This window comes from Saccostrea cucullata, unplaced genomic scaffold, assembly GCF_032062105.1.
Source record: "Saccostrea cucullata isolate Sc308-1 unplaced genomic scaffold, CSIRO_AGI_Scuc_v1 ctg1694, whole genome shotgun sequence".
NCBI lineage: Eukaryota > Metazoa > Mollusca > Bivalvia > Ostreida > Ostreidae > Saccostrea > Saccostrea cuccullata.
This window is the reverse complement of record NW_026924209.1, coordinates 1-15,089: the sequence shown is the minus strand read 5'-3', so window position 1 is coordinate 15,089 and position 15,089 is coordinate 1. Positions and strand designations below refer to the sequence as shown.

The 15,089-nt window shown below is 32.5% G+C and overlaps 1 long non-coding RNA gene and 1 pseudogene across 1 annotated transcript; one reads left to right on the top strand and one right to left on the bottom strand.

The window, feature by feature from the left end:
* The first annotated feature begins 3,272 nt into the window (after positions 1-3,272).
* Positions 3,273-4,864, top strand: LOC134265960 (uncharacterized; annotated as a pseudogene).
* Positions 4,865-9,307: 4,443 nt separating this feature from the next.
* LOC134265956 (uncharacterized) lies at positions 9,308-12,466 on the bottom strand. The gene is made up of 3 exons (XR_009991871.1): positions 12,218-12,466; positions 11,358-11,434; positions 9,308-10,285 (listed from the first exon to the last, which is right to left on the bottom strand). It is a non-coding gene; the product is annotated as an uncharacterized LOC134265956 (long non-coding RNA).
* Positions 12,467-15,089: the final 2,623 nt, after the last annotated feature.

Sequence of the window (15,089 nt, the reverse complement as noted above, 5' to 3'; positions counted from 1 at the left end):
TAATTGGTATCCAATGAAAGGTCTTGCCAAAAATTACATATGTGAAGTATAGAAGCCCTAGCCCTAACTTTTCAAAAGTTATGGCCAAGGTTAAAAATTTTAAAAAGAAAGTCAAACTCTAAGTTCCAGGTCAAAGGTCTTGCTTTAAAATGAAAGGTCTTGTCACAAAGATTACATATGTAAAGTATGAGTGCACCAGCCCTTAAATATTTTGGCGAAGGTTAAAATTTTGTCATAAGTAATAAATTCTTCAAGGTCAGAAGGTCAGAAGATCAAAGTAATTGGTATCCATTGAAAGATCTTGCCACGAAGAATACATATTTAAAGTATGAAAACCCTAGTCCTAAATAACCTTTCAGAAATTATTGCTAAGGTTTAAACTTTTAAAAAGTAAGTCAAATTTTAAGGTCAAAGTCAAAGGGTAAAAGTCTTACTTTTAAATAAAAGGTCTTGATACAAGAATTAATTATGTAAAATATGAAAGCACTAACCCAAACCCTTTAAAATTTATGGTCAAGGTTTTTTTTTTAAAGTTGGTCAAACAAGGTCAAAGGGTCAAAGTTATTGGTATTCAATGAAATATCTTCTCACAAGGATTAAATATTCGAAGAAAGAAAACCCTATCAATTAGCGTTCAAAAGTTAAATAATCCTTACAATTCAAAGCTTATTGCTAAGGTTAATTTTATATATATATATATATAAATACGGAATTATCCAAGGCTAAAGTTAAAAGATCAAGGTTTTTGGTCTTCTTACAAGAATTACATACGTGAAGTATGAAAGCACTATCACCTTTGCTTTGAAAAGTAATGGCCAAGTTTAGTATTTTCATTAGTAAGGAAACCACCAAGGTCAAAATGTAAAAGGTCGTGGTATCCAATGAAATGTATTTCAACAAATAAGACATGTGTGAAGAATAGATGTCCTGAAATCTACTGTTCAAAAGATATGAACAAAGTAAAAGTTTGGATTTTTGTGTTAAAGTGGGTCAAACTCTAAGGCCAAGGTCAAAATGTCAAATTTGGTGGTACCCAAACAAAGGTCATATCTCAAGAAATACACACGTGAAATATGAAAGTCATAGCTCCACTAATTCAAAAGTTATGGGCTAGGTTAAAGTTTTTGCGGACAGAGAGACAGCTAGACAGACAGACGGACACGACAAAAACTATATACCCAAGAAAGTTCGTTTACGAGGGCATAAAAATTAATAAAAACACTAATATATCTCAGTGGAGTATACTTGAATGCCATGTTATATTATAATCAGATTAAAACTGTATTTGGAGAAGCATTTTGGAGTATTTTACAGAAATGTCTAGATTTATTAATCACGGAAACATCATTCACCTAGCTCAATAAACGATAAACAGAATTATGTGACTGCTGTCATGAGAAAAGGGCCCTTATCGTACGACGTCACAATGCTCAGAAAACGACGTCAAAGTCGCGGTATTGTAAACACGGAAGTGATTTTTGTCGGCTGCGTTTGATGTTTTGATGATCAATGAGAATGAAAAAGATATGGATTTCCAGGTAATAGAAAGATTTTTTCCGAATTTCTAGTATGTATAAATTGACTTAGAATATATTATTGATAACAATATAATTATGTAGAGAATGTATTTTCTTTATTAGAATTATTTATATCATATAGACGTATCGCGACATTCTTCAACACACACGAGTCGCGATGTCAACTCTAAGATAGGCATGTAATACATTGATGCATAATGATAACATATTTATGTATTTTGAAATGCCCCTTGGGGCCCTTGATTGGTAAATAAAATATCTTGTATCTTATAGAGAAAGATACAAGTTTCCCAATGCTATTTTATACGTTTTAACTATGACCGAGTGCTATTTTGTATTCGATGTCTGAGAGAGAAAGAGAGAGAGAGAGAGAGAGATGACTGCATATCTTTTTTCAGTAGTACATTCTTTTCTTTAAAAAATGTAAATATTGCCTAAATCATTTCCCTTTTATTTCCTCTTACACAAACACTTGCTTTACACTTAAATGTAAATAACTTATGTTACAAGGATTTTTTTAAGTACGCGTACATGGCATGGACTGCGCTGTGAAAATGTGTGAGATTACGGTGAAGATTATGGAAATGTACCATTAATATTTTTCATAAGTATATAGTACGTAAACAAAAACTTGATATGAAATCAAAATCTTTATAACTCTGGAAACTATTTAAAAAATTAATATATATAGTGATTCGCTTCGGTTCCAGAAAGTTTATGTAATTTATTTTTAGATTGTTTATCGTAGCTATAGTGTTGCGAACGCTCTAATAAAAAACTATTGAACGGTGTGATTTAATGATCCCGGACTGTGTACGCGTTCAAAGCTTATAAGTAAATAATTTATAAAATAAAAGAAACTGATACATAAGAATTATTTTTTCTGATAAAAATTTATTTCGTCTTAATTTTACTTAGTTCAGAAAATATTTTCCAACTTTTACCGTGTTTGTGTTTTTGTTTAGGAATTAGATCAAGTTAATGCAGAATATTTTCCAAGAGTTTTACAAAATTTAGAAGATAATGACACCGAAAACGATGTGGTACTTGAAAATATAAATGAAACAGAAGAAGAAACAATTAATAGACTTTCAAGGAATTACGATCTCTCTGAAGACAATGATACAGACACAGTTTTTGAGGAAGACTTTTTGATGAAAGAAAAGATTAAAACCGGTTGCGGCTGCCAATCAAGGTGTTATGAAAAGTTTCAATTTGAGGACATCATCAACCACATTTATACAATGAGAGAACTTACCAAAGATGAACAAGAAATGTATATAATGGGGAAGCTAAAAAGTAAAAGTATCGGCGATGACTTGAGGGGAAAAAAAGAGGCAAAGATTCGAATACAATTATGACGATCGTGAAATATGCAAGGAAGCATTTTTGTTTATACACGGCATTGGGGAAAAGCGATTGAAAAACATTGTTCAGCATTTAAAGAAAAATGGTCCTGTTCCAAGGCTACATGGCAACAAAGGCAAAAAACCTAAGCATGCTTTGAAATTCGAAGATATTAAGAGGGTAGTTAATTTTATTTTGAGATTTGGCGAGGAAAATGGCATACCATTGCCTGCTATACCGCATGCTAATGATGCTACGGAGACACCTATTTTACTTCCAGCTTCTTCAACGAAAGCAGACATCCATTTTAATTATAAGGCAGCTTGTGAAGAAAGTCAGGTAAGAGCGGTAGAACTGTCCACCTTCAAGGGGATCTGGCTTACCTGCATGTCACATATAAAAATAGCTTCACCAAGATCAGACGTATGTTCCAAATGTGAGAAGCTAAGGTGTCAGGTGACAGCTGCTGTCACAGAAGAAGATAAACTGATGGCCTTAGAAGCATTTAAATACCATATTGAAGTTTCGCAAGGTAGAATTCATATATATTTCTTTATTTTATTTCATAATCTTGTTTATACTTTTGAAAATTATGTTATAAATCAGTATTTTTTTTCAAATGAAAAGAGGATTTAACAATAATTAAATCAAAAGTATTTTCCACATTACGAGCAGGTGAACACGTTATATACAGAGAAAGTGTTCAGGCTGCACGGAGTGAATTGGAAGAATATGGACATCGCCCAGTAGGTTGTCAGTCATCGTCAACTCCTTTGTACAACGTGCACTATACCTTCGACTTTGCCCAGCAGCTCACGATTCCACACCATGCCAGACAAGAGGGCCCGCTTTATTTTACCTCCCCTAGAAAGGTCCAGCTCTTTGGGGTGTGTATGGAAGGGAGCAAAGAGCAGTATTAACTATCTTTTTGACGAGGACCAGACTATTGGAGTGGATGGTACAAAGGCACACGGTCCTGACACAGTGATTACTCTCTTGCACCATGCATTGCAACATTACGGATGTGGAGAGATGTCCTGTAAAATACACTGTGATAACTGTGCAGGTGATCAATTCTTCTTAAGTTTAAAGCGCTTTTCACTTTCACTTATTCTTTACGTCTGCAACATCAATTTCGATAACGGTCATTTTATAAAAATGTTATTTACGTTTAACAATGATCTTAATATTGTAGGACAGAACAAGAATCGTTACATGTTGGGTTATCTTGCATGGAGAATTCTTACTGGGCTTCATAGAGAAATAACCCTTTCAATGCAAATACCTGGGCATACAAAGTGCCTAGTAGACGCGGGATTTGCGTACATTAAGAAATTGTATCGTAGGTCAGTAAAATTTATTCATACAGTATTAATTATAAGTGTTTATTTTTCTTTTAATATGAATTCTTACACAGACACGATTTCTTACACAGACACAGATAAGAAATGTTTGTTTGGATAAAATCTACTAATAGATACAGGTTTTATTATAGGACTGACAATGACTCGCTCGAAGATTTAAACAGAACTGTTACTAAATCTGCCGTGGGAAACCAGGCCATAGTGGTAGACAATGACGTCCAATGGTATGACTGGAAGTCATTTTTATCTGCAAACTTTTCAGCAATTCCAGGGATTCGACAATTCCATCATTTTAGATTCAGTGCAATGCAACCAGGAATTGTTTTTGTGAAGGAAAAGTCAACAGATGTTGAGAAACCAATCAAGCTTCTTCGGGACCAGGATGCTAGTTTTTCTGCCACGAATCTACCAATGACTTTTGTAAAAGGTATTAAAATTAGAACTTTCTTTAGATCCTTACACTTGTATTTTACAAAAGGAATATTGATCAGTGCATTTTTTTCTCTTACAGGTGGGCTTTCTGCTGAGAGAAAATTGTATCTATTTAAGCACATCAGACCTTTCGTAAAAGACCACGCAAAGGATCTTACCTGTCCGGCTCCTGATGAGGAATAACGATGAAGAAATTATTGTATGGGCAAAACTAATTATAAGTGCTCTTGTTACAGACGCATGTAGATTAAAATGCTTAAAATAAGAAGTTTCAAAAAGAATCAATATCATTTACGGAATAAAATGTTCATTAAAGGTTCTGATCATTATTGTTTAACTCTGTTTTGTTTTCTGTACTATATGATCATAAAGGCAGAACAATTAAAACTGAATGAATAAAGGGATTTTTTTTTTACAGGAAAGAAATATATTTGCTTTAGTGCATGCACGATTCCAGGAATTTTTCCAAAGTTGTGTGTGTGGGATGGTCCACTCGATTTTTTAAAAATCGAATAGAATATCTTTTTACAACAACAACAACAAAAAACTAACTAATACCCGAGAAAATACTATTTCATGTGTGTCCAGGGTTGGGGGTGAACACCCCCCCCTTTTTTTGTTTTACAATCGACTCACACTCTATAGATCCACATGGAATGTATAGAATTAATTGAAAATAGTAATAAAGTCTTGTTGCTGATTTTTGCAAATGGAAACAATTGTCATTAAAGTGAATGCTAGAAAGGAAATTCGATGCTACGCAACGTTATTTTTCTTCTTCAGTGTGCAACGTTACTTAACGACGGCCGTATAGAGGCGCCTTATTAAAATGCTTGTATAATCCGTAAAAAACGTGACATCTTTAAAACCTTTATATATTTGAACTCAGAAAATGTCAGACTATTAAAATTTACCAAAAAGTCAATTTGTGAAAATTTGACCTTAAGGGCCCTTTTCTCGTGACGGCAGTCATGTATCTTGGTGTAGTGTACTTGTGTGCCAAATTATATTGAAATCAGACCAACATTGTACGAGGAAAAGTATTTTTACAGTATTTCACAGATAATTTTTATATTTTGTAACCAAGGAAACCAAAAACCTATATTTTAAAGAATCATGTATCTAAGTGTTGACTACTTGTGTGCCAAGTTTAATTGAAATCAGACAAAAATTGGATGAGGAAAAACATTTTTTACGTATTTCACAGAAATTTCTATTTTTAGAAACCAAGGCAACATCATTCATTGAAAGCAAAAACCGATAAACAGAATTATGTACCTAAGTGTAGTCTAGATGTGTGCCATATTGAAATTCATTATTAACTAAACCTATAATGCAAAATATGTACAATTACCACGGCATCATGTGATTTTTAATATCAAACATTAAAACTATAATCCAGAAAATTCAGAATAAAAATGTCGAAAGTAAAACACACACGCAGTATACTGTCAGTCCGTGCAGTTGTGGTGAGCAATACTCAATTGAACACACCCGGTGAATCGTAAACCTTCACAATAACAGATTTCGTGCCTTTTTAAAAAAAATCTACAGTAACCGAGGAATATTTTGGAATATTTCTTCAATTTGCTGCTTTAACTGTCAACTGGCTCTGTCAGGGTTGGCCGGGAAATTTACGGATGGTGGGAATTACTAGTGGTAAATAACGGTAAATTCCAGTCCCGGTAAATACTGTAAAATGTATCAAAACTGGGAAACACTTGGAATTGAAGAATTTATTTCTTTTCATTCATTTAATCTAATACAAATTCAAAAATAAAATGAACAAAGAAACATAAGATTAATTAAATTCCTCTATAAACACCGCAGATACATGCATTACAATCAGTTACGACGTTTTAACAAATTTACTCTGGACAGTTTTGTATTCCAGTTTGAGAGATATAATAACCTTGAGTAGAACTGAAAGACTTCTTCTTAGGTTTGGTATTTACACTATATTCTACACTTCTTTAGATACTTCTTCATACCATAAATCAACGTAAAATGAATACCTATATGGACCGATAAACGTGTAAACCATTTTATGATTATTTAAAATGAAACATTAGAAAATCAATTTTGTTTAAGCAAGAACAGTGATACATGTGCAACGTTATTATCTTATCTAAGACATTAATGTGTACTGTAAACCAACTTTTATTCGCGTGCGAGAAATATTAGCGAGTTTTGTGACTGCCTTAAACTCGCGAATATTAATCGCCGCGAATCAATAATTTTGCGTAGTATTTGTAGGGAATTTTTTCCTCGGTCGCCAAAATTAGTCTTCGCGGTTTGATTTCAAACGAACGAATCGCGAAAAAAAGAAGACGCGAATAATAGTTGGTTTACAGTATTTTATGTTTTTAGCCAAGCAAGATGATTAAATATATAAATATGTAGCATGTCTTGCCTCCCAGTATTTCCCGGGAAATACCTATAGAATTCCTGGGAATAAGCAGTACTTCAAACCGTCGTGAGAAATAGGAGTATTTCCCGTTTTTTGCCAACCCAAGGCTGTAAAGTTTCCTAACTCCATGAGTTTAAATTCTTGGTAAAGTATTTCATTAATTTTTTCCATGATAGTTTTCAGTTTCAGTTCTAAGCTGATAAGAAAGCAAAAATATTTTTTTTCAATTTATCCTCCTAGCTGACTTCTCCTCTTGTCTAACATGACTTAAAATAATTGTTCAAATTGTCTTTAAAGTTGTCTTCTTGTGACAGATGTTGCAGTTGCTTACGTTTAGCAACATTCGAGTACGATGTAATTGTATCTCTATCTCTGACGTCTTCATATGAGTGAAAAATTCTCAAGAGGGACGTTAAACAATATACAATCAATCGATCAATCAATCTAGAAACTCTGACTTTCAAATAGTTGTGTTTCAGGAGGCATTTCTAAATGTTTATATCTATTTATTCACAAATAAATGTGAATTGGATTGGGCAGCAGGCAAAGTCTATTTAATCCCTCTCTGAGCAATGTAACTAAACAAATATCTATAAAACAGTTGTTCTAGATGAGATTTCCACAAGAGAAGGAAATGGCATTGGTACAACTACTGACTCGATGAATTTCAAAACCTATATTATACTTTCTATTGACAGTTTTATAAAATATTTTTTTATGGAATAGCATATTATGTAATAACATAATTATTCCTCCGTTTCTATTTTCATGATAAAAAAATTAACAAGAGGCCCATGGGCCTTATAGGTCACCTGGATATCATGCAACAACTTTTCAGTAATTGAATTTGCTTTATTTTTTAAGCCTGGTGCTATGGCATTCACAATTTTGAAAGAGGCACCATTATATTAATCATCATAACTATACACTTAGCAATTGCTTTGTTTGGTTACTTAATACCAATAGGCAGGGTAGGGGAACAAAAACTTCATTTCAACCTAATCTGTAATATTCAGCAATAATCAGTAGTCACCTTCCACACATAAACCCCTGACCCTAGGTCTACACATTGCACAATTTTTGAAAAAGCACCCTTGCTGACCCTGGGGCTTTGGAATTGGAATTCACAATTCTGGAAGATTAAGGTCCTTGCTCATCATAACTATATAGTTAGTTCATCTGCTTAATACCCAGAAGCAGAGAAGAAAATTTTCAAAGAATTAATGTTTTTTCGCCATATAATCAATAGAGTCCCACCATAACACGAGAACCCCTGGCCCTGGGGACATAAAATTCACAATTTTAGTAGAAGCACTCTTGCTTATCATAACTATTTTCATAGTTAGTTAATTTAGTACCCAGAAGCAAAGAAGAAGATCTTTAAAGAATTAATGCATTTTCACTAAATAATCAGAAGAGCCCTGCCCTTAAACTTGAAACCTTGACCCTGGGGCCCTAAAATTCACAATTCTAGTAGAGGCACTCTTGCTCATCACTAATATGTACTTAGTTTATTTAATGCCCAAGAGCAGAGAAAATGTTTTAAGAATTAATGTATTTTCACTATATAATCAATAGAGCCCTGCCCTAACATTAGAATCCTGACCCTGGGGCCAATAAATTCACAATTCTGGTAGAGGCATACTTGCTTATTATAACTATGTACATAGTTTGTTTATTTGATACCCAGAAGCAGAGAAGAAGATTTTCAAAGAATTCATGCATTTTCACCATATAATCAATAGAGTCTCGCCCTAAAACTAGAACCCAAGACCCTGGGGTCATAAAATTTACAATTGTGGTAGAGGCACTCTTGCTTATCATAAATAAGTACTTAGTAACTGTAAGATCACATCTTTTCGTGGGGTCAAACTTTCGTGGTTTGAGAAAAAAAAGTTAGTTCGTTGGGTTCGATTTCGTGGGTGAAGTAGTTTTTAGAAGTTGTGCATATGAAAATTTACATTTCGTGGTGGTCATAAATTCGTGAGTCTCTTCATACCCCGAAAACAACGAAAGATTAACCCCCACGAAAATTAGTGATTTCACAGTAGTTTATTATATTCCAAGAGTAGAGAAAAAGGTTTTCAAAGAATTAATGTATTTTTACTACATAAACAATAAAGCCCCGTCCTAACACTAGAACCCGTGACCCAAGGGCCATGAATTTCATAATTTTGGTAGAGGACTCAATGTTGATTACAATCATGCAAACAGTTTGACTACTTGATGTTCAGGAGTAAAGAAGAAGATTTTTAAATATTGCATTAATTTTACTGGTTTTGGCCCCACCCCTCAGACCCCAGGGGGACAATGAACATGAAATTCACAAGTGTTGTTCCCCTTTACTCATAGATGCTTTATACCAAATTTGGTTGAAAATGGTTAAGTGGTTGCAGAAAAAGCTGAAAATGTGCAAATATTAACGCACAACGCACAACGACGGACGAAAATGGATAGCAATAGGTCATTACTCAGGTGACCTACAAAGCAAATTAGCACATTTTAATGAATTTATAAGCAGATATTTTAAGCAAAAAAGCTATTCATCTGATGTATGGGCCTGGATTAAATTTCAAATACATGTAACACAAAATATGTCGAAAAAAGACCTGAAAAATCTTTAATAAAGCTAAATTACTACAGTGTGAAAACTGAAATTGTGGCACTTTTTCTTCATAATATATATATTTGAACAATACCGTATACACTAAATTGACATTTCTAGCATGTTTGTGACTATATACATATATAATTTGAGTTTGTTGCTAGAATGCTTTTAATCAGAAATAGGCAAATTTAAAAGGTATATTTACATTGTATTAGCTCAACTTACTTGAATCTTTTAGGCCTTAATATATTTACACATCATAATGTTTTTAAATGTTCAACTTCTATTTCCAATTGACATCATTTGAGAAAAAAGTTCAATTTCAATGACATCATTTTTTAAAAGCATGTACATCGTAAATTTAAATTGCCTTGTTTTCCTATATGATGATTGATAATCAACAAAATTAATAATATTATATTGTTAAAGATCACTTTGATTGTACACAAAGTCCTCCAAAATTGGTATTAGTTGATATAAAAATAGATTGGAGTTCCTTTTTTGACGTCATTTCTGCAGCCTTGGAAATCAGGTCTTGTTTTCCTTGAAAGATGACTTTCATCAAAGATTTTGTCATCCATGGAACCTTGAATTATCAAAATTGCACCGAGTAAGCCTTCACAACATTTTTTTAAGCCTTGTATTTTGTATTATTTTCAGTTTGACATAAAAAATAGCTAATTATTGCGATGAACTATAGTTGTCAGTAAGGTTCGTGGACAACATTGATAATTGTTGACAAATAATGATAAAATATATGACACTATTGTTTTCTTTAATTTCAGGCTTTTTTTTAAAATATGCATTTTCAGAATCTAACTTAATAAATTTCCTATGTCGCTTAACCAGTTATCAAAATTTCTAACAAACTGATCAGGTTTTGTGCATAAAATAATATTTATAGCTTCCTGTCTCGGATCCTGCAAATCATCAAACAACTGTCTGCGTAGAAAAGACTAAGCTACTGTACGGAAACACCAGCTAAGTCACGTCACTAAATTCAATTTTACAGCACTATTATCTCGGATTGATGGTCTTTACGCATATCATTTTGTAAACTTTCGCTCCCTCTGAAAATATATGACACTAACTATCTTAAAAACTGACTTCTTTTCCTTTATTTTCCAAATATTTACAGAATTTATAAATCTCTAATGATGTTTTTCTGATGTTTGCGCAAACATTATAACTGCTCTCTGCTCCACCCTTTTCGAACTATGCCGACCATGTCTTACTGGATTCTAAACTCGAATTCTCAACCATTTCGAAATTTGAATTTTTCAGGTTTGATCTTATAACTTTTGTCAACTTTATTATGTAAAAGGCAAATAAATTTCCGTGGAATTTTACAAAATACATATGAAATTTATGTATTGAAAATTCAATCTTAAAAAAACTTTTGCGGTGCTCCGGGTCACCAGTTTGCAGTGTTTGTAATTATAGATTTGAAATTGAAAATAATTTTACATTTTGTAATTTATATTTAGGAAAGGATTATAAATAAACTAGTAAGAAATATCAATGACACAGCTTAATGAAAATTTCTCTTGTCCACGAACTTTTCGGACAACCCTCATAAATAAACTTTTCATAGACCTGTGTAATACCAAAAAATATCGAATTAGAACATTTTGATTTTTGACTATTGTTTTTGATACTCACTTTGCTATGTTCTTCCTTCCAACACATTCATCATTTTTTGTTTCAGCATTCCGTTGCTCAACCTCAGAATCGCCTAGGTACATAAATAGTTAAATTCAATAAAATCAAATCATTTGAAGAATCAATGCTATTTTTCTGTCAAAATTGTCATATGTAATGTAAATAACGGAACCTAAATTAAAACAACCAAAACTAAATAAAAAAGATTTAATAACGATAAAAACAATATTATCAAAGAATGCTACCGAAAATCCGAATTGTGAGAAAAGCAAACAAAACATCTGACTAAAGGTAAAAGGCAGCATTTGAATAATAGAGAAGATGTAACAAACTAGAATAATGTTTGAGGAAATTGCATGCCTGTAAGAAATCTTTAAGGTATTCATTGATAAGTGAGAATCATCATTGACAAACATATTCACAGTTTCTGATCTTGAGCAATCACATATAGGAGGTAAAAATAATACATTATTGATAAAAAAATTATGCTACTGCAAAAATTGTAAATTTCAAGTGATAAAGAATCACGTTTTAATAGGTGGGTATTTGGGTCAGACAGTGTGAAATGTGTAGTGAAAGCTTTTTGAGAAAGAAACTCATGATGTTACGTCTTTTTCATTAAAAGTTAAGTTTTTAAGTGGATAAAAAAATGGCTGATTAAAATGTTATATAGCAGGAACCTTATAAATCACATTGAATGAAACACAGGCATTTACATATGATGTGCTCATTTTAAATTTCAGGAAATGAGTATAGCAAAGATTGACATGAAAATTTACGAACAACCGTCGCATGAGAACCTTGAAACGAGAATAAAGCACAGATTATAATGGGATATCTCAAATGATAATTTTACCTGCATGAGATCTCGTGCTTTCTTCTCTAGTTCCTTCTTTTCTAATTTACTTGTTGCTTCCGTTGCATGTCCAATTTCATTTCTGTAAATCCGGATCCTTTCTACGTCATCAGTCAATCTTGTATCGGATGTATCCGGAGTCCTTCCCCAACCTTTAGTCGGGGCTTGAAGACTTGGATCACGATTACGTAACATCGTGTACATCATCGTCACATCAAACTTTTCTGAGGAAGGAGTAGACCTATCAGCTAAAAAGGAATGAGGGTTATTTGTAAATTGATTTAAGCAATTCATACAAAATTTGAACTATAATTCTTTAGATAACATGATACATCAAACGTAAAAACATAATTTTCTTTATATTTATTATATGGTTACAAAACTTTACTTTTTTGATAATATTGTCGATCTTTACCTTTGGATTCATATAGAAACGCAAGTAAATCTATTTGAAAAGCATTTATCTATCTTGTATTGAATTAAGAATTGTTTGAATTTGATAATATTTTATATTATCGTGTCTATATATTGAAAATATTTTAGATACAATGCAATTAATAGATTAAAACGTGTATTCCTTCCAAAGGAATGATCCACATAAAGCCAACGTTACGAAATAACTTAAAACAATTTTGTAAATATTTCTTTTTACTTTAATTGATTCAATTATATTTTTCTAAGGGCATACAATATTTATAATTAAACTTAACGTATTATTTTAAATTGATTATAGTGTTTAAAAATAGTCTTATCAAAATTATTTTCTAAACATACCAAATTACAATTGAAGCCGTCTCTAAGAATCCGTAACTAGAGAGATGCATTGAAGAGGGAAGGTAACTATTTTTTCTTCTAATAGAATACAACATTGTCGTGATTAATTTATGATGCAGCAGAACGGTAGAGGATGGGGCTATAATAAAAAGTTACGTTTTAAGAAAAAAGGTCGGGGTTACCCTCATCTTAAAGAATACTCCTAGCAAAGTGAAGTCAACACATTAGTTTAAACAGTTTCTGTATAAATGTTCTCCTTTTAGTTTCAAAGTGAATATGATCCGTGTGCAAAATCAATCCTTAATGGTAAAGGACAGGATAGGCTAAGACCCCTTGTTGGTCCCTGGTTTGGGGTGTCTTTTAGAACAATGCAACAATTTATCAATAGAAACATGTTGATACATCTCCCATAAAATAAGAATTGGTTCTGAGTAATTTAATACACATAGGTCACAGGAGGTTAATAGAATAAGCCAATTTCTAATTTTTTCCCATTTTTATTCATCGATATTACAGCACATTTTTTTCAGAAAACGTGGAACTCAAGCTTGCCAATCAACAAAATTGATATATTTCATGCACTTGTATCAGATGCATCTTATGTTTCAAAATCTCAGATAGGCAAGCGAGCTAAAAAAGCGTAATAAAAAAAATTGACGAAATTTCACAAGAAATCAGGAAAGAATGAGTGCACTTAAGCTATGAGATTTGGATCCCGATGTTTTGCACAAAATAAAATTCCAAAATTCATTAAATTTATGTTTTATAGGTATTAAACAATATCTTAAGAGCAGGTTTTGGTATATTATATTACATGAAAGTATCAAATAATGCAGAGCGAAACTAGCTTTTGAGACGGGGGTCTAACAGTTTTGTCTCATTTCTATTGTTATTCATATGCATACCAGTTTTCAACGACTTTGTTTACATCGAGCCGCAACTTGGCCATTTTTCTTATTTGCACAGAATATGTATTTTAACTTAAACTTATACATATCCAAAGGACAATGTTGGCCAAGTTGCGGCTCATATCTAATTTTCAAAAAAATGTCCCCAAAGTAGGGTCGAGATAGCTAGTAAATTAACCGGTCACTGAGCAACAACGATTAATATTATAATCACCTTTCTCACGTGACCTTCTGCTGTTCGATACGCTAACGCTTTCATTGAAAATTTCATTGTGTTTAAGGCTCTGTTGTGACATTATCTTTCGTACTTCCAACTTCAAACTATGGGAGATTTTTGCGCAAATTTTAATAGGGTTTGAAGATAATGTGTCTCTTATTTACATGTAATATTATGCTTTTCATTAGGGGTGTTTTGAAAGAATTCTGGTATTGACAGTGTCATTAGTAAGTACATGTATAGGCTTATGTCGCCTTTGTATTACGGTCTGCCGAGCGAGACATCTATCCCATCCCTTAACATTAGAATCATTTAATAATTGTGCACCATAAAATCAAGACGATCTCTCTCTCTTTCTCTCTTCTCCGATTCAATTTGTAGTGCGAAAAAAGTCATATGTGCTAATGTTTACATTCCACAACCACGCGGTTTAAATGTCTCCGCCTATTTGTGAATACCTTATATTCGAAAGTGGTCCCGTCCAAATTTCCGGAATTTGAGGCTTTTACATGTTCTTTTTAATTACATTTTCTGTAATTATAGAAATATGTTTGACAAAAAATTCTAGAAATAAATATCAAAAGCATATACTTGCACATTAATCATAGATTAATTTAGCGATATATTGTAATGTTAAGCTTAGAATGGGTAGCCGAAAAGGTTCCAAATGGCGTACTTAAGTGCACTCATTCTTTGGATAAATGTCCTATTTTGGCAGCCTCTTTTGACCTCCGTGTAAGCTATAACACTAGTGCTGGTTTTAAAACAAGCATCGTATTAAGAGATACAAACTGTCAACATTTTAACTGTGTTATAATTTTAACGTCAAATACAGGGCAAAATTTAGTCGTTACCACAGCTGCCCCTCAATATACATCTTAACTTAAACTGGTGAGATTTTGAAACATCTTTAGAAGTTCTTATACATGTAAATCTGCAATGATATAAATAAAAAGAGCAGTAATTGTTTTTT